Source organism: Balaenoptera physalus, assembly GCF_965194825.1.
Source record: "Balaenoptera physalus genome assembly, chromosome: 1".
NCBI classification, from domain to species: Eukaryota; Metazoa; Chordata; class Mammalia; order Artiodactyla; family Balaenopteridae; genus Balaenoptera; species Balaenoptera physalus.
The window spans coordinates 109017335-109043358 of NC_138882.1; the positions used below are offsets into that span (position 1 = coordinate 109017335).

Sequence of the window (26024 nt, forward strand, 5' to 3'; positions counted from 1 at the left end):
AGAACAGTATGGAGATTCCTTCAAAAACTAAAAGTAGAACTACCATACGACCCAGCAATCCCACTACTGGGCCTATTCCCTGAGAAAACCATAATTCAAAAAGAATCATGTACCACAATGTTCATTGTAGCTCTATTTGCAGTAGCCATGACTTGAAAGCAACCTAAGTATCCATTGACAGATGAATGGATAAAGAAGATGTGGCACATATATACAATGGAATATTACTCAGCCATAAAAATTAATGAAATTGAGATATTTGTAGTGAGGTGGATGGACCTGGAGTCTGTCATACAGAGTGAAGTAAGTCAGAAACAGCAAAACCAATACCATATGCTAACACATATATATGGAATCTAAAAAAAAAAAAAAATGGTTCTGAAGAACCTAGAGTCATGACAGGAATAAAGACGCAGAAGTAGAGAATGGACTTGAGGACATGGGGAGGGGGAAGGGTAAGCTGGGACGAAGTGAGAGAGTGGCATGGACATATATACACTACCAAATGTAAAATAGATAGCTAGTGGGAAGCAGCCGCATAGCACAGGGAGATCAGCTCGGTGCTTTGTGACCACCTAGAGAGGTGGGATAGGGAGGGTGGGAGGGAGGGAGATGCAAGAGGGAGGAGATATGGGGATATATGTATATGTATAGCTGATTCACTTTGTTATAAAGCAGAAACTAACACAATTGTAAAGCAATTATACTCCAATAAAGATGTTAAAAAAATTTTTTTAAAAGAATAATTTGGAGTTTCATTTGCCTCTGGAGTGTTCAATAAATATTTTTCATGGGAATACATTTGCTCTATACCAAAGCATGGCATGGCATAGTGCTATGCAAATACTAAATATAGCACCTTTAAGAAGTCATTTATGAAATATTCACTCAAAATTCATTGATTTTAACACCAATCAATTTGCACATTTAATGACGTGTTCCACATCTTCTAGGCCCTGAATAAATAGTTTCCACATTGCCAAGAAAGCTTAGGAAAATTGTAAACAGTTCTCCTTCAGTGAGGAGGCAATGCAATATAACAAAAAGACCTTGGAGTCAGATAGACATAGGTTTGAATCCTGGTTCTTCCTTTTGATGAGCTGTGTAACACTGGGCAAGTCGCTTCCCTCTCTGAGTCTCAGTTCCATACTTGTAAAGCAGGGATAATAATTCTGACTCCATGGGGCTGTCAAGAAATTCAAACGAGAAAGTCTTTGTGAAGCACTGGGCCAGACACATTGCAGGTATATAAGACATGGAAGCTATTATTGTTGTTATTATTACTCAGAAACTTTCTCATTATGAAAGCTCTTCTAAAAACTTTTTGCAAGTAGTCATCATGCAGCTCAATCAGCCCCAGATTTACCCCATTCTCTCATTCCTCCTGATTATCGCTTTTCGTCCACCATTACAGCTCTTTTTCCATGTTGTATTGCTTGTCAAACTCCAAGTGAAGGGAATATAAACATCTGTCCAAGCTTAACATCCCCATATTGCTCAGCCTTTTCTGGGGAAAGCTTATTTCTCCACCAGAAGACAGAAAAGAAAGATATTTAACCAGATAATTTCTACACACAGCTTAGAGTAAGATTTATATACCGTTTTAATTTATAAGACATTAACCAACGTACATACGTGTCATCAGTTGTATTTCACCTCATATCACTAATTAACTCTAGAGATGTGTCATATGGTCAAGTTCATTTTACTAATGAGAAAGGGGTAGAAATTTTAAATGGCCAAATCATATTTGATGTGATTATTATGACATATGCAAGATTTTAAGGTAATATAAGAGTGAAGCACACAGTTGGTGTATCACACATAAAAGCCGTATGTAGATAATAATGTCGACATGCTAAATTCCAGCCAGAGTTTTTAAGAAATCCCTTATTGCAAAGATGGGTCAGACAAAACTCCTAGTCTACTATGACCACCTCCTGCAATTTAAACTAGGCCTTACTGTAATTCTTTGCAACTGCAATCTGTTTATTTGTACAACTAATGGTAGAACTCAACATTTTGTGTTTACTTATTGTTTTATGTTTTTAATGCTGATCTCTTCCACTAAGTTCTAAGTTTTAGGAGGGTAGGCAGAGGGAGTATTTTGTTTACCACACTATACTCAGCCTTTAGCACAGTACTCAATAAATAGTTGTTAAATGTTGAATTAAAGAGTCAGTGTATGTGTTCATGGGTTAGTTTTTGCTGATTTACTTTTCCATACGTTTGACGTACTGATGGTGAACATTTTAAAACATTTCCTTACCATAGCTTCTGATAACTACATATAATTATTATACATGTTATAGTTATAGTTACTATACATATAGTTATATATAATATGTAACTATAACTATAGAGTATATATATAATATGAAACTATAGAAGTCTTCCTATATATTCCACTTTATTGGGGGGAATTACATCTCAATCCAAAGTCTCAAAAGCTTTCATATTAAGATTGCAGACTCTAAAAAAGAAATCATTAAGAATGCCAGACTCAGCCTTAAAGAGTGATGGCAATTAATGCAGGTCTTCTTAAAGTCTGCTCATTCTACCATCGAGTCAATCCCTGGATAGCACACAAGATGATTCTGATTGATATAGCCACATGAAGACCTGGTCTTGTTTGCTGCTGTATCCCCAGAATAAACAGCGCTAGGATGGAGGAGGCACTCGTTAAACAACTGTGAAATACCCTGCCCTGGCACTGTAGACAATTGCTAAACCAACCTAATTAATAGACTCTTCTTGTGTTGTCTCAAATTAACAGGTCATTTTGATGATGGCTTTTGATAGCATTAAGGTGATCTCTGGATTCAAAACTGATACTCCCAATAAATAATCTAAGAGAAGATACATTAAGTCTAGAACAATTTACTAGTTTTCCAAATGTTTACCAAAAAGTTAAACAAAAGTTGAATAACTGCTAGTTTTTCAGTTTGGAAGCAAAACAGTGACATTTCTTTATTATAATGGGTATTAGCTGCCAATAGAAGGAAAAGATATTTAAAGAGTGTTCATTGTGCATGAAGAAGAATTCACAGGATGACATTAGTTTTAGAAATACAACTGGTTTTAGACAATGTATTTTCTTTAGAAAGAGAGAAAGGTCAGTCATGTGCTATAATTCACCTTGGAGGGACACAAATGATTTTGAAAGGCTATTTTGAAGTGTGCAAGTCAAGATGGTCTATTATAATGTAAGAATTTTATCACCAAATAATATTTACAACAGACATTTCAGACTCATGCTCCTTTCATACTTGACCTCATCTCATCTCCCACTCCCAAATTAAGGAAGGCTTTCATTTTTTGTTCATATTTTTGGAATTTTTATAGGTGTGTGTCACTTTGCCAATCAGATTTTTTTTCATGTAAACATGCTTTTAACATCTTTAAGAACCAACATTTCTCAGAGTGTATCACCTGTTCTCCATGATTGTAAATTAATTTAATGACATTACATATAATGCTTAGATTACTGATAACAAACTTCTACTAGACTTTTAAGAATTATTTTTTAATTACATAAATGAGGCCTAAACATATTCTTGTTTTAACAAAAACTGCTATAGCTAACACAGTTTTTAAATATATGTATACATATATTTGAAAGATATATATTATTATATATTATGTATATAATCTATAATTTCCATTTTTTAATTTCAGTGCCATTGATGGTCTTTTCATGTTAGTACTTAAAGATGAAATACTACAAATTTAATTGAAGATTTCCTCTACAATTTGCACTGAGAAGTATCTAATTTTGTCCAAATAATCTTCCCTTACCCCCATCAATTTCTAAAATACAACTAATCAGATGAGATTAGCATTATCAGGAAACCTACAAAAAGGCATTTGAGGTAGTTTTTCTGCATAAATATAAAATATGCCAAGCCAGAGTCTATTCCTGCAATGCTTTTGGCTCTCCAGCATTACACACTAGAAAGCCACCTCCTTTTCTACCTTAATTTCATGGCATATTTAGAAAAATTTATAGAAGATTGATGCCTCCAAAACAGAAAAAGTTTGAATTCTAACTTAAAACTTTAGAATTCACTCTTTCTTGTTTGTATTCATTTGTTTACACATTAATCACACTAATGCTATGTACAAGGCATTCTGCTAAGAGCTAAGAATAAGAATATAAATACCAGATTCCTAATGCAAAAGAGGTCATCATTTACCACATGAAAATATCTAAATAACAAAAAAATTCAAGACAGTGTTATAAATGCTGCAATAGAAGAATGAACAATGCTTTAGCTGTCCTGAGGATAGAGAATATTTTAGACAATCAATTAACCAACATTTACTGTCCACCTATATGTAAGACCATTTTTCTTTTGTAACAGTGTTTACCTAAATATCTTTTCATTCTAAAGCTTTTCTGAGTATATTAGAAAAGTATAGTTCATTGGTTAAGAGCACATGTTCTGGTGCCTAACTGCCTATGTTCAAATCCTTTTTCTGCTCTTTCCTAACTGAGTGATCTTGAACTTGACCTCTTAATTTTGTTATCTACAAAATGTGGATATTAATAATATCTGACCCATAAGATTGTGACGAGAATTAATATACATGAAGCACTTAGGACAATGTCTGACATGGAGTCATTATCTTCCTGTATTCACTTCTATTATGTCATCTTTAGTGGCTTCAATTTAAAAGATCTCATCAGGCATTTTCTCTTTGTCTGTAGTTCCAGACATCCAACCTTTTTGCTTAGGGTAGGCTTTCATGGCATACCATGCAGTCTGTCAACTGTACTCACTCATTCATGACTTAGGTTTCATTTAGATATCTCCAGGATGAGGGGAAGCAGTCATAATCTGAAAAGAGCTTCAATCCAGTTATACTTTAATAAGCATCAGACTTATTTCTGGGATATATTATCAAATATAATCTCTTTTGTAGAAGGAAAATAATAAAATAAAGAAGAATTCAGAATAAAACACACATACACACACACACACTTGTGATTAAAATTTTGAATACCTTTTCAAGAAACTTCATGGTACAGACATTATAAATGCAACATTTTAAAAAAATCTAGCACTTTAATCTCTCCCAAGGGAGATGTTGCTGTTTAATTCTACTCCTTGGCAAAATTGACTATAAACCATTTTTATTGGGGGAGGAGCAATAGAGTTGCCAGATTTAGCAAATAAAACTACAGGACACCCAGTTAAATTTGAATTTCAGATAAAGAACGAGTACTTTTTAAGAGTAATTATATCCCATGAGATATTTGGAACATATTTATGTAAAATTTTTACTCATTGTTTATCTGAAATTCAAATGTACCTGGGCATCATATGTTTTATTTGGCAACCCTAGGGGAGAATCACACCAAATCTGTTGTAGGAATGCCTTCACTTTTATTAGATTGCTTTGTCCTTGCTTGCCTCTACCCTTCCTACTCCAGCTCTTTAGAAATATCCCTAGAAAAGCATTCATGCATAATCATTGTTTTAAACGTCTAAATTTAATGAAGAAAATGACATAGCCACACCCATAATCCAAGTCTATCATACCTGTCATTCTCCTCTGGCCCTTACCTCTAACTTCTATGACCTCCCCAGCCCACCCCATTTCTTTCTGCCCTTTACTTCCTTTTGGAAGCTTTCTTTTCATGACTGCTTTTCTTTCTTGGACAGCATGGCATCTCATTTGTTCCGATTAGGTGCTGGAGTACAGGGACAAAAAACAAATATGAAAAAAATGCCTATTGAGCCTAGAAATATGTCCATCATTTCAACTATTCTCTTGTATTGTCCTCCTCATCATTAATTTGTCCTTCCGTTGTCCCCAACTGCTGACATGCGAACACTAGATCAATCCAAAAGTCCTCTTTTGTTTTTTTTCCTGGAATCTGAGCATTATAGCAAGAACCATTATTATGTTTGGTGCCACTATAAATTGATAGTTTTCAAACGGAAATGTATATTCAGCATTGTGCAGAAATATTCTATTATTTTTTGTAACCAGCTTTCTCTCCCATTGTCCAGATGGGCTATTTCAAAAAAAAATTTTTTTTTTTCATTGCAAAACTCTCTAACTCCAGGCTTCACCCTTCACTCTTAATAAATAACTTCCCCTTAAACTTGCAGAGAAAATAGAAAATAGGGACCATCACACAAGATCTTCCACAGCTTCCTTAAATCCCATGTTCAATTTGTCTGAACTCATTCTTCCCCAATGTTTACGATGGAAAAGGTACTATGTCTCTTGCCTAGTTTTATATTACAAACATGCCTGTTCCCTCAAGAACCCTGCATATCTCTTTAACTACAGCCTTACACCCTTCCTCCTCTTCAAACTCAAGCATTTTGAAAAACACAAAAAAGAGATGTAGAACGACCATTTATAAGTCCTCGTTTAACCAGTAACCATTCGGCATGTTAAAAATCTGCTTTTGGTCTTTAAAATGAAACTGTTTTCAAAAAGATTCTCATTGCTATCTTTGTTGCTAAACCTAATGAAATCTTTTAATCTTTATCTTGCTTGATCATTCTTTTGCATTTGATAGTATAGGCCACCTCTTGAAACATTTTTTCTCTTGCATTTCTGTTATACCACATCTTCCATCTCATTCTTCTTCCTCCTTCTATTTTGTCTATGATTTCTAAATCTATAGTTCCAAACCATCTGTATTAATTTCTCCGGGCCACTCTAGCAAGTTATTACAAACTTGGTGGCTTAAAGCAACAGAAATTTCTTCTCTCACAGTTTTGGAGTATAAAAGTATGAAATTAAGGTGTCAGCAGAGCCGCTACCTCCAGAGAACCAAGGGGAGAGTCCATTCCTTGTTTCTTCCAGCTTCTGGTGGCTGTTGTCATTTCTTAGTATAACAGTTAGTTTTCTTTGTCAACTTGGCCAGGATATAGTAGTCAATGATTTAATCAAACACTAATCTAGGTGTTGCTGTGAAGGTACTTTGTAGATGTGGTTAACATCTACAGTTAGTGACTCTAAGTAAAGGGGATTCTTACGCTAGCTAGTACAATATTATTTTCAAGTAGAAAAATATACTCTTTTTTTAAAAAAAATAATGGCCATGGTATCATATATTTTATTTTTAATTATTTATTTTTTATTTATTTATTTTTGGCTGCACTGGGTCTTCGTTGCTGTGTGCAGGCTTTCTCTAGTTGCGGTGAGCGGGGGTTACTCTTCGCTGCAGTGCGCCAGCTTCTCAGTGCGGTGACTTCTCTTGTTGTGGAGCACGGGCTCTAGATGCACGGTAGACACACGGGCTTCAGTAGCTGTGGCATGCAGGCTCAGTAGTTGTGGCTCGTGGGCTCTAGAGCGCAGGCTCAGTAGTTGTGGCGCACAAGCTTAGTTGCCCCGCGGCATGTGGGATCCCGGACTAGGGATCGAACCCGTGTCCCTTGTATTGGCAGGCGGATTCTTAACCACTGCACCAGGAAAGTCCGAAAAGTATACTCTTAATGTAAATGGAGCTTGAGAAGAAGGAAGGTGATTCCCATGTGACACTAGCTTTCCTGGAGTTCACTGATGCCTCACTGACTTCTGATCTCCTCCTGCCCTGAGGTCCTTCTCTGGCTTAGTTCATTAGTGTGCTTTCCATCTGCAGAGGGCTAGTGCAGCTAGATCTGTGCAATGAAAATCACAAAATACTGCTTAGAGAAATTATAGAAGCGTCAAATAAATAGATATATCATGTTCATGACTGCTATACATGCTAATAAAATCCCAATAAAGAGTCTGGTAGATTTTTCAGGGGTAAATTGACAAGCTGATTTTGAAATTTTCACAAAGCAGCAATGGATATAAAAGAACCAATATAATCGTAAAGAAGTAAAATAAAGTTGGGGACCTATCAATAATTAAAATGCAGCTAATAAGACAGTCTAGTATGGGGTAAGTATAGACAAAGAGATCAATAGAACAGGATAGAAGATACAGTTGTAGACTCATACATAATCTGGTCACCTGATAGAAAACTAAAGCATCAATACTTTCAATGGAGGAAAGGCTGTTCTTATCGATAAGTAGTGCTGGACCAACTGGATATTTAAATTGGTTAGAAATGAACTTTGACCTCTAATTCATACACCACACTTGTCATGTTATAACTAAGAAATACTTCCCCACCCAAATTTAAAGCTCAATCATTGGCTGAGTGTGTCTGGCTTTCTTGTCTTTTAGCATGAATTTCTCTGGGAAGTTTCTCAGTCCTTCGTATAGTTTAATTTCCAAAGATCTGTTTGGCAAATTGACCAAATATACTTGTTTCTGCCTGAATCCAGCAGTGGATGTGGGTTAGTCTCAAGCCAGATTTTTCATCAAATACGATAGAATATATGCTTCCTGGATAGAGTGGTAGCTCTTCTCAAACTTAACTTTGTATTAGAATCACCTAAGGGGCTTAGAAGAGAACATAAAAGAAAAGTTTTAGGACATGGGGTTAGGCAAAATTTGTAGACATGACACCAAAAACACAATTCATAAAAGAAAAAAAATGATAGATGGGACTTCATCAAAATTAAAAGCTTTTGCTCTGTACGAGAAACTCTTAAGGGGATGAAAAGACAAGCTACAACCTGGGAGAAAATGCAAGTCATATATCCAGAGTATATGAAGAATTCTTAACATTCAACATTAATAAAGTAAACTAATTTTGAAAATAATCAAAAGTTTGGACATTCACCAAAGAGGTTATAAGGATGGCAAATCAATATATTTTAAAAATGTTCAACATCATTAGCCATAAGAGAAATGTAAAGTTAAACCATAATGAGATACAACTACACACAAAAACAAAACATATTGACAATATCATGTGCTGAAGAGGATGCAGAGCAAGTAGAACTCTCATACTTTGCTATTGGTGATGAAAATATGTAAAACACTTGGGCAGTTTTTAATAAGGTTAAACATATATGTACCATGACTCAGCAACTCTCACTTGTTGGAGGAATGAAAGCTATGTTCACAAAAAAACCCTGTACACAAATGCTTATATAGCAGTCTCTCCAAAACCGAAAACAGCCCAAAGTTTTTCAGTGAATGAATGGATAAACTGTGATACATCTGTGCAATGAAATACCACTCAGCAATAGAAAGGAACAAGCTATTGATTCCTGCCACAATTTGGATGAATCTCAAATGCATTATGCTGAGGAAAAGAAGCCAGTTTCAAAAGGTTGTATACTATGTGATTCCATTTATACGACATTCTCAAAAAGATAAATCTATAAACACAGAAAACAGATTAATGGTTACCAAGGGTTAGGAGTACGGGGAGGTGTGGCTAAAAAGTAATGGCATGAGGGAGATGTTTGAGGTAATAGAAGGAACTCTCTCCATATCCTAATAATCGTGATGGTTACTTGAATCTATACAAGTGTTAAAATTCATAGAACTGTACATGGAAAAAAAGTCAATTTGACTACATGATAATTTAAAAGGTAAAATTAATAATTAAAAAACCTAAAAACTCCACATGCTTACAAGTTATAAGGATCCAGATGAGTTTGTCAGGCTCTAGCTATACGAGCTCATTAGACAGTATCATTAGACATATTCTCTCTTTCTTTCTTCACTTCACAGTTAAAATCTAACCAGGCCTCTATATCAATGTGTTAAAAATTATTTGTGTGTAAAAGTGTTTATTTTCTTTGCTTTAATTGTGTTGGCTTCATTTTAAGACAAGTTCTCCCTATAAGATGGAAAAAATGACCACCAGTAATTCCAGGTTTACATTTGCCCCACAAACAAAAAGAAATGTTCACTTTCCCAGGACATAAATGATTTCCACTGGCAAAGCTTATGTCCCATGTCCATTCCTGGATGCATCATTTTAGCCAGAAGATGGAATTCCATCTTTGTCCATGTCTGCTGTTGGGCCAGGGTTAGGGGCTGCCTCATTTACTTCTAGATAAGAATGAAGTGAGTGTAGTTAACCAAGGCATGCTGGACAGACAGAAACATATATCATCTACGGTGGACTTAGTGCTGGGAAAGATATTTAACTAATCTTTGTCTCAATTTGTCTATGAAAAAAGGGGATAATGATAGTACATTTAAAAAGCAATGACAGCATCTACCCACAAGTGAGCTGGATCACAGGCTGCTGCTCTATTTCTCTCAGCCATTTTTACAGGATGTTAACTATGGTTGAAGAGAATGAAGAAACAGTGCCATAGTACCTGCATTTCACACTTGTAAAAACGTAGAATGCTGGGACTGAAAGGGTCCATGAGAAGTCTTCTTTCCCATCTTTCTGATTTCAGGAAGGACTATACCTGTGTATTTCTAAAGGAAAGAAAAAAATACGTATATATGTTTATGATTTTCATGGAATAATATTCTATTATAACACATCCTCAGGAATCTCAGAAATGTCTTAAATTCGACTAAGTCTTTCATGTTATTGCGTTCCTGAAATAATATGAAAGCTCAGGTCTCATTAGTATTATTCTTTCTTTATTAATAATTTTTTAAAGGAGTAAATGAGCTGATCTTCACTCTATTTCAAATGTCATTATAGATAATATTGAAAAGTCTTTAAGTCATAAAATCCTTCAGCAATCATTTGTTCTTCATATACCAAATTCTTGTTCCACTAAACTTTATGTTTCACTTTTAATCCTTTAAGTCTTTTTTTTTTTTTTTGAACCCTTCAGAAACTCTGAACAACCCCCTTCAGGACAGAGGGAACACGAGCTCTATAGATTTTCTCACTGACAACTAAAAACCCAGAAATGTCTTCAAAAGAGGAAACGAGCACAGGACCTGGAGATGAGGTTATTCCAGGATTCTGAGGGAGTCCCAACACTTTCCAGACCATCTGGTCTATATCTAATTGCTAATGGATTGAACGGATTTTTTTCATCCATAAATATAGCCTAAAGGGGAATTAAGCTGGATTTTTGAGAAAGCCTGGCACAAAAGAGCTGTTGTCAAAGAAAGCTAAAGAGGATAGTGATAATGTCAGTACATCAAATTGCAGAAAATACTATTTTCATTTGCTGATGGAGGAGAAATATAGAGCTGCTTATGTGAAGCATTTTCAAATTTATTCCCTCCTCCCTATAAGTCAGGCTCACTAATTAGAATCAATTTAATTTCTCCAACTCCTTTTAAAGAATGAATGCCAGCCAGTAGTCCATTTTTTTTCTTCCTGAAAAAATGATACTGTAGCTTTAATTGTGCATGGAGCTAAAAAGGTTGCCATGGAGATGAAAATCTGTGTTGGGGCTGCTCCACTTCTCTGGCCTTGTTCTGAGCCTGAAGTGGAAGGTTCTGTTGTTAAAAGAACAGAATTTTAATTTCTGCCAATAAAACCTGTTTACTTTTTAATGCAATTTTGTTCCTGTTGCTATCTTTTATTTCATAAGAACAGTCAAGGTGCTCAAAATGACAATAATGAGAACGTTTTAGACTATTCGGTTTGTGATTGCTGGAGAGCCAGCCTCAAAAATGTGTCCCAACAGGCTCTGACGTTCAGTACAGGCTGCTGCCATAGTTTGGAAATGTTTGCCACCTAGTGGCGGAAGTTGAGAAATGCCGAAAGATGCGATAAACATTTCACGTTTTGGAAATTATGAAGCAAAAAGAAAAGAGAATAACTGTTCCCCAAAATAGATTCTTCCAAGGAATTATTTAATAGATTTTACGATCACTATTTCTACCTCTCGCACCTCTTTATGCTGTTGTCTTGAATACGTTTAAGAGTCAGCTCAAATGTTAATTACTCAATGCGAGGCTCCACAATTCCTTCCTTCTCGGTCCTCCTCAATCAGAATTAATTATTGCACTCCCACAGCATTTTGTTCTTGCCCCTATTACAATACCGATAACATTATATTTAGGGGTTTGCGTGTGCGTCCATCTTCTGACAGATTCAGTAGTTCCTTGAGTGAAAAATGCTTTAACACTTTGTGATTTCTCACAAAGCAGGTTCCCAGTAAATGTTTACTAAATTGATTAATTGCCTCTACCCTCAGCCTCTTCTTGAACCATACTCCTCCTTACTCTCTTTATTCTATTGACTTTTTTTAGCTCCTCAGAAGAGGGGATGTCCTGCTACAAGACCTTTGCACACTGGTTTCCTTTGCCTGGAATAATATTCTTTCCTCCTCTTTTACCTGATTGACACTTACTTATCATAAGGCTCCCAATTCAGAAATTTCCTCTGGAAGGAAGCTTTCCTCTATCCCCTGATCCATTGATTCTCTTTATGAGACACTCCCATTGTCTAATATTCTTAGTCCTTTTCACAGTTGTGATTTTATATCATCTGGGCAACTATTTAACTCATGTCTGCCTCCCCCAATATGTATGGAAGGGCTTTGAAAGCTGTAACCACACCTGCTTTGGTTCACTGTGGTTATCTCTAGTGCTGAAAAAAATCAGGCTTAATTGTTAAATATAATTAAATTGAATATTTGCTCATGATTACATTTTTTGTATTTATTTTTATTGAGATATAATTGACATATAGCACTGTGTAAGTTTAAGGTGTAAAATGTAATAGTTTGATACATTTCTATATTTCAATATGATTACTACCTTGGCGTTAGCTAGCACCTCTATCATATGTGTCATTTCTTTTTTTGTGGTGGGAACGATTAAGATCTAGTCTCTTAGCAACTTTGAAATTTATAACACTATTTTTGTTATAATGACTATGCTGTGCATTAGATCTCCAGGACTTATTTATCTACTGGTTGCCTGTTTGTACCTTTAATAAACATCTCTCCACTTCATCCCAGCTTCCCCTTCTACCCCGGCCCCACCTCGTGTCCTCAAGTCCATTCTCTACGTCTGTGTCTTTATTCCTGTCCTGCCACGAGGTTCATCAGAACCATTGTTTTTTAGATTCCGTATATATGTGTAGCATAAGGTATTTGTTTTTCTCTTTCTGACATACTTCACTCTGTATGACAGTCTCTAGTTCCATCCACATCTCTACAAATGACCCAATTTCATTCCTTTTTATGGCTGAGTAATATTCCACTGTATATATGTGTCGCATAAGGTATTTGTTTTTCTCTTTCTGACATACTTCACTCTGTATGACAGTCTCTAGTTCCATCCACATCTCTACAAATGACCCAATTTCGTTCCTTTTTATGGCTGAGTAATATTCCACTGTATATATGTGTCGCATCTTCTTTACCCATTCATTTGTCGATGGACATTTAGGTTGCTTCCATGTCCTGCCTATTGTAAATAGTGCTGCAGTCAACATTGTGGTACATGTGTCTTTTTGAATTATGGTTTTCTCAGGGTAAGTGAGGGAGTAGCATTGACATATATACACTACCAAATGTAAAATAGATGGCTAGTGGGAAGCAGTTGCATAGCACAGGGAGATCAGCTCGGTGCTTTGTGACCACCTAGAGGGGTGGGATAGGGAGGGTGGGAGGGAGGCTCAAGAGGGAGGGGTTATGGGGATATATATATACATATAGCTAATTCACTCTGTTATACAGCAGAAACTAACATAACATTGTGAAGTAATTATACTTCAATAAAGATGTAAAAAAAAGTACATCAAGGTACTATGGACCTACTGTGTGTCATCCCTAGCACTAGGTAATGAAGATACAAACAGAAATAGTCATGGTCCTGGTTCTGATATTTTAAATGCTGATTAGCATTTAATCAGCATTTAAAATATGCATGATTCATCATAAGACTTTTCACTGAGCCTGTGAAAGGGTCCAGATCTGGGCTGTCTAGTATGGTAACCACATCACACTGGATTTCAAACATCTGTTAAGACAGAGAGATTGTAAACTATCTTGTCTATCTTTAAATGGCAATATTTGTGATATTAAAATAATGGACACAGAAAAAAAAAATCTCTCCAATCCCCGCCCCCACCCCTGGCCCCTGGTAACCACCATTCAACTCTCTGTTTTTACAGATTTGGCTTTTTATGAGTCCACATCTTAGTGATATCATGCAGTATTTGTCTTTTTCTCTCTGACTTATCTCACTTAGCATAATGCCCTCAAGATTCATCCCATGATCACATTTTTAAATGTTCCACAAAAATAATTCTACAAGAGTTATCGTCAGAGAATTTTTAATCTTGTTGGAAAAAAGAGCACATTTTGACTAAATTTATTTGAAAGGAACAATCTTCATTTGAATAGTTTATTGAAGGATGAAAAAATAAATAAACCATCTATCTATCTATCCATCTATCATCTATCCATCCATATCTATCTATCTTCAAGACACTCTGGTATGTTTTGCCGTGGGATTTTCACAGGCTCCTTTCAGTCAGTAAACATACAAACAACCATAAGCATGTGTGTGTTCTATAGCAAAAAGAACACAGACTTTGGAGTCAGGTTTGGTTTCAAATAGCTTGGCTATTTCCAAGCTATGAGATATCGATGATGTAGCCTCTAAGAATTTCAGTTTACTCATCTGTAAAATGGGACTAACAAAAACTGTTTTGCAGAACAGTTACAGAGATTAACGCACCCTTATTTTTAAATCATCCTTGTTAATCCTTGCTAACCAAGGCAAGTACCTGCTATATGCTAGGAAAGCAAAAATAAATAAGATACTGTCCTGGAACCCAAGTAATCTTATGACAGAGGTCAATACATAAACCAGTGATTATGAAGAGGGCTAACAGTGCTGTAAATGGTAACTGCAGTGGGAGGTAACAGTGAGAGGAACAGGGTAAGTCAGGAGCATACGTGGTGCTGGCAGTGGGGCACCTGGATCAATTTTCTCTTACAGTAGAGGCATATTGGTTAATACATGCTCTAGCACACTGGCTGAGCCACTAGCTGTGTGATTTGTTTAATCTCTGCGTGCCTCAGTTTTGTCCTCTGTAGTAATAGTAGCAGCAAGAACTTGCAAAGCACTTACTATGTGCCAGGCATTCTTCTAAATGCTTTATGTGTCTTTAACTCCCTTAATGCTTATAAACAACCTCATTTTATGGAAAAGAAACAGAGGATAAAGTTAAGTAACAAATATCTTGCTCAAAGTCACAGAAATAATAAAAATGGCAGAGCTGAGATTCAAATCCAGGCATCTGGCACCAGAGTTCCATGCTTATTGTAACTGTGTAAAGTGCAATTCATAATAATAATAACTACATGTTCAGCAGTTTACATATTGTCTGGCACATAGGAAGCATTTGATAAGTTTTAGCTTTTATTACTATTAGATAATTCTGGTTAATGGAAATATTCATTTACTTCAAAGTGATTTTTTAAATTTAGTTAATTCTCAGGGAAATATTTTAAAATTTTGTTTCTCTAGTTTTTACCAATAGATCTAGGCAGATCACTAATCATGGGCAGTGTTTTTGCCTTTCAAGAGCCCTCTTGTGGAAAAGTATAATGATTCAGGGTAGCATTTTTATTCATCTGAGAATTGTCATATACCTGGAAGAAATACTAAATGTAAAGAAAATCCATTAATAGTTTTTAATTTAGCATCACATTTCATTTCACTGAATGTAGCAAATATATTTCATTATTGATGACTCACATTATAAAATTAAGTAGGTAAAGCATTGCAGTGCTGTAAAAAATTAAAAAGCAATTCCAGGGAAAAACTGAAATCTATTTACTTAAAGTCACAGTAGAGCGAACTTTCTATGACTTCACAAGTAGTTTCTATTAACATTTTAAATTGTCAAAAATTTTCTAAGGTAAACCTTACAGGTAAAAATCTACTTATCTAAAGAAAATAATTGCAACATTAGCATGTAGTATGAGATGATAATGTGCTATCCTTTTGTGTCATTTATTCATTTTAAAACAAGTTTGACTAAGGAATTAAGCTTGAACAACAAATAACCCTGTATATGTTTAAATATGTTACAGTGTTTAAAAGGTTTTTAGAGCAACTAAAGGTATGAACTGATTAAATATTAGTATCTGGATGAATCATTTATTAGATGACTCTACTGTGAGAGCTAATGCATGCCTTTATTGGAGAAAATACTCCCCTGGCAACAGGTATTTATTTGTCTCTAATGTCTCTAGTTTGTTATTGTAGAAATGTTTATCACAGTAACTTTATATCTTTCATTTACAAAATGATGCTGTTATCTGCTCTCAAAGCAGGGAGACATGCACTTTCTACCTCATGATTCTGAAACGTAATGAGTAGTGATAGTTTTCTGTGATTTCTTGGGTTTTTACCGTCTCCACTCTGAAAATAGAGATGGTATGAAGAACTTACAATCTTTTCCAAATAAAAATATACATGGTCAATGGATCTTTTAGATATGACCTTACTATTTAAGTAATCTCCAAACCTCATTAATTTAACTTATTAGGAAGAGCTCAACCTTAACTTCTATTGAGTTTCCTTCCAACGAAGATGTTCATTGAGCATCTACACTCTTACTCAGATAATATGCTAATATTTTATGGCCATTATCTCTTATAACCGTCACAATAAGGAAACATCATCAATCAGAGTAATTAAGTTGGTCAAGGTCCTAGAACAAGTAGATGCAGAGCTGAGACTGGAACCCAAAACTGTCTAACTTAACTGTGGTTTCCCAGCTTTTTTGGGTTCTGCACCCAAATTCAATGTTGAGGGGGTGGATTTCCATCTGCACTACCAAGAAATTCTCAGACACTAGCAGGGTGTCAAAGAATTCAACTCATTTCTGACACTACCTATCCAAACATAGAATCAGATTCCACAGGTAAAAGGCTCAGTCCCACGAGACCGCCTTCCACTGTAGACATCAGTGGTAAGTCCAGGTTGTTATCTGTGCTTCTGACCCAAATAACTATAAATCAGAGGTTCCCACAATGCCCTCCTTGGGTTTGCTTAATTTGCAAGAGTGGTTCACAAAACTCAGGAAACCTGTTTACTCATTAGACTTCCAATTTATTATAAAGGATACTGAAGGATACAAATCAATAGCCAGATGAAGAGAGATACATAGGGCGAGGTTTCAAACAAAGGAGCTTCTGTCCACAGGGAGTTTGGAGCCTGGCCTGGTGGCTAATGGAAGTGTTCTGATTCCTCAGCCTAGAAACTCTCCAAACTCCTCCTTTTGGTTTTTATGGAGGTTTCATTTCATAGGCATGATTGATAAATTCCCTGGCCATTGGTAATTGAATCAACTTCTATCCCCTTTGCCCTCCCTGGAAATCAGGGGTTGGGGCTAAAAGTTCTACCCCTCTATTCAAGGTTGGCGCCCCTGGCAACCAGCTCCCATCCTTAGGTGCTTTCCAAACTTCACCTCATTAACATAAAACCAGTTGCGGTGGAAAAGGCTTGTTATGAATAGCAAGACACCCATTTCACTTTTATGGCTCTAAAACATTTTCAAGAACTGGGAACAGGATACAAAATATTATAACAAAAGTTGTTCCCATGGCTCTTATTGCTCAGGAAATTCCAAGGGTATGGGGAACTATGAGCCAGGAACTATGGAGGAAGACCAGCTATATATTTCTCAGTTTGGTCATCTGAGTGATCAAATGTATATTTATTATAAGTCACAGTATTGCACCAGCAACTTCCCAGTGGCTTTCTTGGTGCCTCAGGTACTGCCAAGCTTGGGAGGAAAGAATATGAGAGGTGTTTGAGCTGGGATGACTTGGGTTCTCAGCATGTTCCAGAGAACCTTTCCTTTTATATATTTTGTATCTTGGAGTTCTCTAAAATGTCTTATTTGTCAAAAGAGTTCTGCAACTAAAAACCACTTGCCGTAGACTGAATGTTTGCATTCCCCCCAATTTCTTGTGTAGAAACATAATCCCTAATATGACGGTACTAGAAGGTGAGCTTTGGGGGAGGTGATTAGGTCATAAGGGCAGAACCCTCATAAATGGAATTAACCCCCTTATAAAAAGGCTGAAGAAAACTCCTTTACCCCTTCACCATGTGAGGTAAAGTCAGAAGACAGCTGTCAATGAGGACAGGGATCTCAGCAAACGCCTAATCTGCCAGCACCATGATCTCAGACTTCCCAGCCTCCAGAACTGTGAGAAATAAATGCTTATTATTTACAAGCCACCAAATTATTGGCATTTTTCTCACAGCAGCCCAAATGGACTAAGACATCACTCTATACATGCTGCCTTTTAATTTGTATCCCACTGAATAGATACAAGTTCCCTTCAGTGACTTTGTTTACTACCATCACCACATTTCCCCACCAATAATGATTTTGTATTTTATCAATAAACCAATGGTTTAGTGAAGGTACAGTGGTTATTAGTGGGAATTTTAGGGTCTCTGGCAGGACTGGGGTGTTATTTGGTCCAAACCAGAGCTTTATCTATTTATCAAACCAACAGTTGTTGAATTTTCAATCTTGTTTTTCTGCTTCTGGGGCCAATTGTTGGGCTTTACTAGCCAGTTTTTCTAAGTTATCATTTGGGGAAATATCCCTTTGGACCATGATAGAGATTTGACTGCTGTAGTTTTCTTTAAGGGCAGCATTCCTTGCAGAAATGTCAGCAAGGTGATTATCCTAGCTTCCAGAGAGTCATGTTTAGAATGCCCTGGAAAAATTTTTTTTTTTGTATTTTATTTATTTATTTTTATACAGCAGGTACTTATTAGTCATCCATTTTATACACATCAGTGTATACATGTCAATCCCAATCTCCCATTTCACCACACCACCACCACCACCACCACCCACTTTCCCCCCTTGGTGTCCATACGTTTGTTCTCTACATCTGTGTCTCTAATTCTGACTTGCAAATTTGTCATTCTGTAGCATTTTTTAGACTCCACATATATGCGTTAATATACGATATTTGTTTTTCTCTTTCTGACTTACTTCACTCTGCATGACAGTCTCTAGATCCATTCACCTCTCTACAAATGACCCAGTTTCATTCCTTTTTATGGCTGAGTAATATTCCATTGTATATGTACCACATCTTCTTTATCCATTCGTCTGTCGATGGGTATTTAGGTTGCTTCCATGACTGGGCTATTATAAGTAGTGCTGCAATGAAGATTGGGGTGCATGTGTCTTTTTGAATTATGGTTTTCTCTGGGTATATGCCCAGTAGTGGGATTGCTGGGTTGTATGGGAGTTCTATTTTTAGTTTTTTAAGGAACCTCCATACTGTTCTCCATAGTGGCTGTATCAATTTACATTCCCACTAGCAGTGCAAGAGGGTTCCCTTTTCTCCACACCCTCTCCAGCATTTGTTGTTTGTAGATTTTCTGATGATGTCCATTCTGACCAGTGTGAGGTGATACCTCATTGTAGTTTTGATTTGCATTTCTCTAATCATTAGTGATGTTGAGCAGCTTCTCATGTGCCTCTTGGCCATCTGTATGTCTTCTTTGGAGAAATGTCTATTTAGGTCTTCTGCCCATTTTTTGATTGGGTTGTTTGTTTTTTAATATTGAGCTGCATGAGCTGTTTATATATTTTGGAGATTAATCCTTTGTCCATTGATTCATTTGAAAATATTTTCTCCCATTCTGAGGGTTGTCTTTTCCTCTTGTTTATGGTTTCCTTTGCTGTGCAAAAGCTTTGAAGTTTCATTAGGTCCCATTTGTTTATTTTTGTTTTTATTTCCATTTCTCTAAGAGGTGGGTCAAAAAGGATCTTGCTGTGATTTATGTCATAGAGTGATCTGCCTATGTTTTCCTCTAAGAGTTTTATAGTGTCCTGTCTTACATTTAGGTCTTTAATCCATTGTGAGTTTATTTTTGTGTATGGTGTTAGGGAGTGTTAATTTCATTCTTTTACATGTACTTGTCCAGTTTTCCCAGCACCACTTATGAAGAGACTGTCTTTTCTCCATTGTATATCCTTGCCTAATTTGTCATAGATTAGTTGACCATAGGTGCGTGGGTTTATCTCTGGGCTTTCTACACTGTTCCATTGATCCATATTTCTGTTTTTGTGCCAGTACCATACTGTCTTGATTACTGTAGCTTTGTAGTATAGTCTGAAGTCAGGGAGTCTGATTCATCCAGCTCCATTTCTTTCCCTCAAGATTGCTTTGGCTATTTGGGGTCTTTTGTGTCTCCATACAAATTTTTTTTTAATTTATTTATATTTATTTTTGGCTGTGTTGGGTCTTCGTTTCTGTGCGAGGGCTTTCTCCAGCTGTGGCGAGTGGGGGCCACTCCTCATCGCGGTGCGCGGGCCTCTCACTATCGCGGCCTCTCCCGTTGCGGAGCACAGGCTCCAGACGCACAGGCTCAGTAGTTGTGGCTCACGGGCTTAGTTGCTCCGTGGCATGTGGGATCCTCCCAGACCAGGGCTCGAACCCGTGTCTCCTGCATTGGCAGGCAGATTCTTAACCACTGCACCACCAGGGAAGCCCCTCTCCATACAAATGTTAAGACTTTTGGTTCTAGTTCTGTAAAAAATGTCATTGGTAATTTGTTAGGGATTGCACTGAATCTGTAGATTGCTTTGGGTAGTATAGTCATTTTCACAATATTGATTCTTCCAATCCAAGAACATGGTATATCTCTCCATCTGTTTGTGTCATCTTTGATTTCTTTCATCAGTGTCTTATAGTTTTCTGAGTATAGGTCTTTTACCTCCTTAGGTAGGTTTATTGCTAGGTATTTTATTCTTTCTGTTGCAATGGTGAAAGGGATTGTTTCCTTAATTTCTCTTTCTGATCTTTTGTTGTTAGTGTATAGGAATGCAAGAGATTCCTCTGCATTAATTTTGCATCCTGCAACTTCAACAAATTCATTGATTAGCTCTAGTAGTTTTCTGGTGGCATCTTTAGGATTATCTATGTATAGTATCATGTCATCTGCAAACAGTGACAGTTTTACTTCTTCTTTTCCAATTTGTATTCTTTTTATTTCTTTTTCATGGCCAGGACTTCCAAAACTACATTGAATAATAGTGGGCGAGAGTGGACATCCTTGTCTTGTTCCTGATCTTAGAGGAAATGTTTTCAGATTTTCACCATTGAGAATGATGATTGTTGTGGGTTTGTCATATATGGCCTTTATTATGTTGGGGTAGGTTCCCTCTATGCCCACTTTCTGGAGAGTTGTTATCATAGATCAGTGTTGAATTTTGTCAAAAGCTTTTTCTGCGTCTATTGAGATGATCATATGGTTTTATTCTTCAGTTTGATAATATGGGGTATCACATTGATTGATTTGCGTATATTGAAGAATCCTTGCATCTCTGAGATAAATCCCACTTGATCATGATGTATGATCCTTTTAATGTGTTGTTGGATTCTGTTTGCTAGTATTTTGTTGAGGATTTTTGCATCTATATTCATCAGTGATATTGGTCTGTAATTTTCTTTTTTTGTAGTATCTCTGTCTGGTTTTGGAATCAGGTTGATGGCGGCCTCGTAGAATGAGTTTGGGAGTGTTCCTTCCTCTGCAAATTTTTTGGAAGAGTTTGGGAAGGATGGGTGTTAGCTCTTCTCTAAATATTTGATAGAATTCACCTGTGAAGCCATCTGGTCCTGGAATTTTGTTTGTTGGAATATGTTTAATCACAGTTTCATTTTCATTACTTGTGATTGGTCTGTTCATATTCTATTTCTTTCTGGTTCAGTCCTGGAAGATTATACCTTCCTAAGAATTTGTCCATTTTTTCAGGTGTCCATTTTATTGGCATAGAGTTGCTTGTAGTAGTCTCTTATGATGCTTTGTATTTCTGTTTTGTCTGTTGTAACTTCTCCTTTTTCATTTCTAATTTTATTGATTTGAGTCCTCTCCCTCTTTTTCTTGATCAGTCTGCCTAAAGGTTCATCAGTTTTGCTTATCTTCTCAAAGAACCAGCTTTTAGTTTTATTGATCTTTGCTATTGTTTTCTTTGTTTCTATTTCATTTATTTCTGCTCTGATATTTATGATTTCTTTCCTTCTACTAACTTTGGGTTTTGTTTGTTCTTCTTTCTCTAGTTCCTTTAGGTGTAAGGTTAGATTGTTTATTTGAGATTTTTCTTGTTTCTTGTGGTAGGATGGCATTGCTACAAACTTCCCTTTTAGGATTGCTTTTGCTGCATCCCATAGGTTTTGGTTCATCATGTTTTCATTGTCATTTGTCTCTAGGTATTTTTTGATTTCTTCTCTGATTTCTTCAGTAATTTCTTGGTTATTTAGTAATGCATTGTTTGGCCTCCATGTGTTTGTGTTTTTTATGTTTTTTTCCCTGTAATTGATTTCTAATCTCATAGCATTGTGGTCAGAAAAGATGCTTGATATGATTTCAAATTTCTTAAATTTACTGAGGCTTGATTTGTGACCCAAGATGTGATCTATCCTGGAGAATGTTCCATGTGCACTTGAGAAGAAAGGGTAATCTGCTGTTTTTTGGATGGAATGTCCTATAAATACCAATTAAATCTAGCTGGTCTACTGTGTCATTTAAAGTTTGTGTTTCCTTATTAATTTTCCCTCTGGATGATCTGTCCATTGGTGTAAGTGAGGTGTTAAAGTCCCCCACTATTACTGTGTTACTGTGTTGATTTCCCTTTTTATACCTGTTAGCATTTGCCTGATGTATTGAGGTGCTCCTATTTTGGGTGCATAAATATTTATAATTGTTATATCTTCTTCTCAGATGATCCCTTGATCATTATGTAGTGTCCTTCCTTGTCTCTTGTCACATTCTTTATTTTAAAGTCTATTTTATCTGATATGAGTATTGCTACTCCAGCTTCCTTTTGATTTCCATTTGCATGGAATATCTTTTTCTGTACCCTCACTTTCAGTCTGTATGTGTCCTTAGGTCTGAAGTGGGTCTCTTGTAGACAGCATATATACAGGTCTTGTTTTTGTATCCATTCAGCCAGTCTGTGTCATTTGGTTGGAGCGTTTAATCCATTCACATTTAAGGTAATTATTGATATGTGTGTTCCTATTAGCATTTTCTTAATTGTTTTGGGTTTGTTATTGTAGGTCTTTTCTTTCTCTTGTGTTTCTTGCCTAGACAAGTTCCTTTAGCATTTGTTGTAGAGCTGGTTTGGTGATGCTGAATTCTCTTAGCTTTTGCTTGTCTATAAAGCTTTTGATTTCTCCACCGATTCTGAATGAGATCCTTGCTGAGTAGAGTAATCTTGGTTGTAGGTTCTTCCCTTTCATCACTTTAAATATATCGTGCCACTCCCTTCTGGCTTGTAGAGTTTCTGCTGAGAAAACAGCTGTTAACCTTATGGTAGTTCCCTTGTATGTTATTTGTCGTTTTTCCCTTGTTGCTTTTAATAATTTTTCTTTGTTTTTAATTTTTATCAATTCAATTACTATGTGTCTCAGTGTGTTTCTCCTTGGGTTTATCCTGCCTGAGACTCTGTGCGGTTCCTGGACTTGGGTGACTATTTCCTTTCCCATGTTAGGGAAGTTTTCGGCAATAATCTCTTCAAATATTTTCTCGGGTCCTTTCTCTCTCTCTTCTCCTTCTGGGACCCCTATAATGCAAATGTTGGTGTTTTTAATGTTGTCCCAGAGGTCTCTTAGGCTGCCCTCATTTCTTTTCATTCTTTTTTTCTTTATTCTGTTCCATGACAGTGAATTCCACCATTCTGTCTTCTAGGTCACTTATCTGTTCTTCTGCCTCAGTTATTCTGCTATTGATTCCTTCTAGTGTATTTTTCATTTCATTTATTGTATTGTTCATCTCTGTTTGTTTGTTCTTTAATTCTTCTAGGTGTTTGTTCTTTAATTCTTCTAGGACTTTGTTAAACATTTCTTGCATCTTCTCGATCTTTGCCTCCATTCTTTTTCCAAGGTCTTGGATCATCTTCACTATCATTATTCTGAATTCTTTTTCTGGAAGGTTGCCTATCTCCACTTCATTTAGTTGTTTTTCTGGGATCTTACCTTGTTCCTTCATCTGGTACATAGTCCTCTGCCTTTTCATTTTGTCTAACTTTCTGTGAATGTGGTTTTCGTTCCACAGGCTGCAGGATTGTAGTTCTTCTTGCTTCTGCTGTCTGCCCACTGGTGAATGAGGCTATCTAAGAGGCTTGTGCAAGCTTCCTGATGGCAGGGACTGGTGGTGGGTAGAGCTGGGTGTTGCCCTGGTGGGCAGAGCTCAGTAAAACTTAAATCTGCTTGTTTGCTGATGGGTGGAGGCTGAGTTTCCTCCCTGTTGGTTGTTTGGCCTGAGGCAACCCAGCACTGGAGGCTACAGGCTCTTTGGTGGGGCTAATGGCAGACTCCAGGAAGGCTCATGCCAAGGAGTATTTCCCAGAACTTCTGCTGCCAGTGTCCTTGTCCCCACAGTGAGCCAGAGACACCCCCTGCCTCTGCAGGAGACCCCCAACACTAGCAGGTAGGTCTGGTTCAGTCTCCTATGGAGTCACTGCTCCTTCCCCTGGGTCCTGATGTGCACACTACTTTGTGTGTGCCCTCCAAGAGTGGAGTTTCTGTTTCCCCCAGTCCTGTCAAAGTTCTGCAATCGAATCCCACTAGGTTTCAAAATCTGATTCTCTGGGAATTCCTCCTCCTGTTGCCGGACCCCCAGTTTGGGAAGCCTGAAATGGGGCTCAGAACCTTCACTCCAGTGGGTCGACTTCTGTGATACAGTTGTTCTCCAGTTTGTGAGTTATCCACCCAGCAGTTATGGGATTTGATTTTATTGTGATTCACCCCTCCTACTGTCTCATTGAAGCTTCTCCTTTGTCTCTGGATGTGGGGTATCTTTTTTGGTGATATCCAGAGTCTTCCTGTTGATGATTGTTCAGCAGTTAGTTATGATTTTAGTGCTCTCACAAGAGGGAATCTGGAATCTTAATAATAGCTAAAGTGGAAGGTAAAAGTATTGTATCCAATAATTCCTGAATATAAGGGCCATTTTAAATTTTATTTCCACTGGCAGTAGGGAAGCCACATTGCTTGAACAGTATTCTAAAATCATGAGCTACTCCAAAAGCATATCTACTACCAATATAAATACTAGCAGTCTTGCCCTTGGCTAAATTACAAGCCCATGTAAGAGCATATATTCATCCTTTTGGGCCAAAGTAGCCATAGGTAAATTTGCTGCCTCAACAATATCAAGAGGATTTGCAATAGCATACTCAGCACAATATTTGCCATTGTCATCTTTTAAATAAGAACCATCCGTTAAATGTAAGAAGTCAGCAATATTCAAAGGAATTTCCCTCAGATCATCATGAGGAGTTAGGAGGTGGTCCATCAGTATTAAAGTGTTGTGACAGACTTTGTCAGAGACAGAGGGGAGAACAGTAGCTGGGTTAAGGTTATTACAGCATAAAAGAGTTATGAGAGGAGCAGTTAACAAAAGGACTTGCTCAGGAGAGCTTCTACTGCACAAAGTACAAAAATGGTTAAAGGGAATCCACAATGATTTTCTTGGTGGCCTTAACCAAAAGGTCAATGGCCATGATGGCTCTAAGGCAAGGGGGGTATCTCCATAACACATGGTCCATTTCTGGCTATAATATGCTATGGGTCAATGGTGGTCCCCATATTTTGGGTAAGTATCCCGCTGGTGTTCCCTTCCTTTTCATATACAAAAAGGAAAGAGGGAATCTGATCATTGGGATGCCCAAGGGAAGATGGGTTCATCAAACTCTCCTTTAAAGCCTTGAAGTTTATGTCATCTGATTCTTCCCATAAAATTGGGTCAGAGTTGGTGTTTTGTAGTAAAACATACAGAAGTTTGGCCATTTGGAATCCAATTTTGGTGATAATCAACCAGCCTGAGAAAACCTCACAGTTGGCACTTACTTTTGGGTTTTGGAAAACTTAGGACACAATGAAGACTATCTGGATCAAGATGTAGCGCTTGTTCTGATATCAGGTGCTCTAAATATCAAACCTGGGTTGGGCAAAATGCAATTTTTCTTTGTTGACTTTATGTCCCTTTAAGATTAAAAGCTTTAGCAAGTGGATGCTGTCTCCCTGTAAGGAGGCTTGAGAAGGATATCAAAGAAGCAAATAATCAACATATTGCAACAAAGTAGAACCCTTAGGATGATTTTATATCATCCAGATCAGCCTTCAGGATTTATGAGAAATAAGAAGGACTCTCAGTAAAATCCTGAGACATTACTGTCCAGGTGAATTGTTTTTCTCTCCAGGTGAAAGTTAAAAGGT

General features: G+C 36.9%; 1 long non-coding RNA gene across 3 annotated transcripts in view; it reads right to left on the reverse strand.

Moving 5' to 3' along the window:
* Positions 1–3224: 3224 nt before the first annotated feature.
* LOC309636572 overlaps positions 3225–26024 on the reverse strand; it is a 137158-nt gene continuing 114358 nt past the window's right edge. For 2 of the 3 annotated variants that reach the window (XR_014250079.1, XR_014250080.1), the window contains exon 3: positions 3225–10293. This is a non-coding gene — a long non-coding RNA (uncharacterized lncRNA). The remainder of the gene's footprint in view (positions 10294–26024) is intronic. The other variant, XR_014250081.1, reaches the window with a different exon arrangement.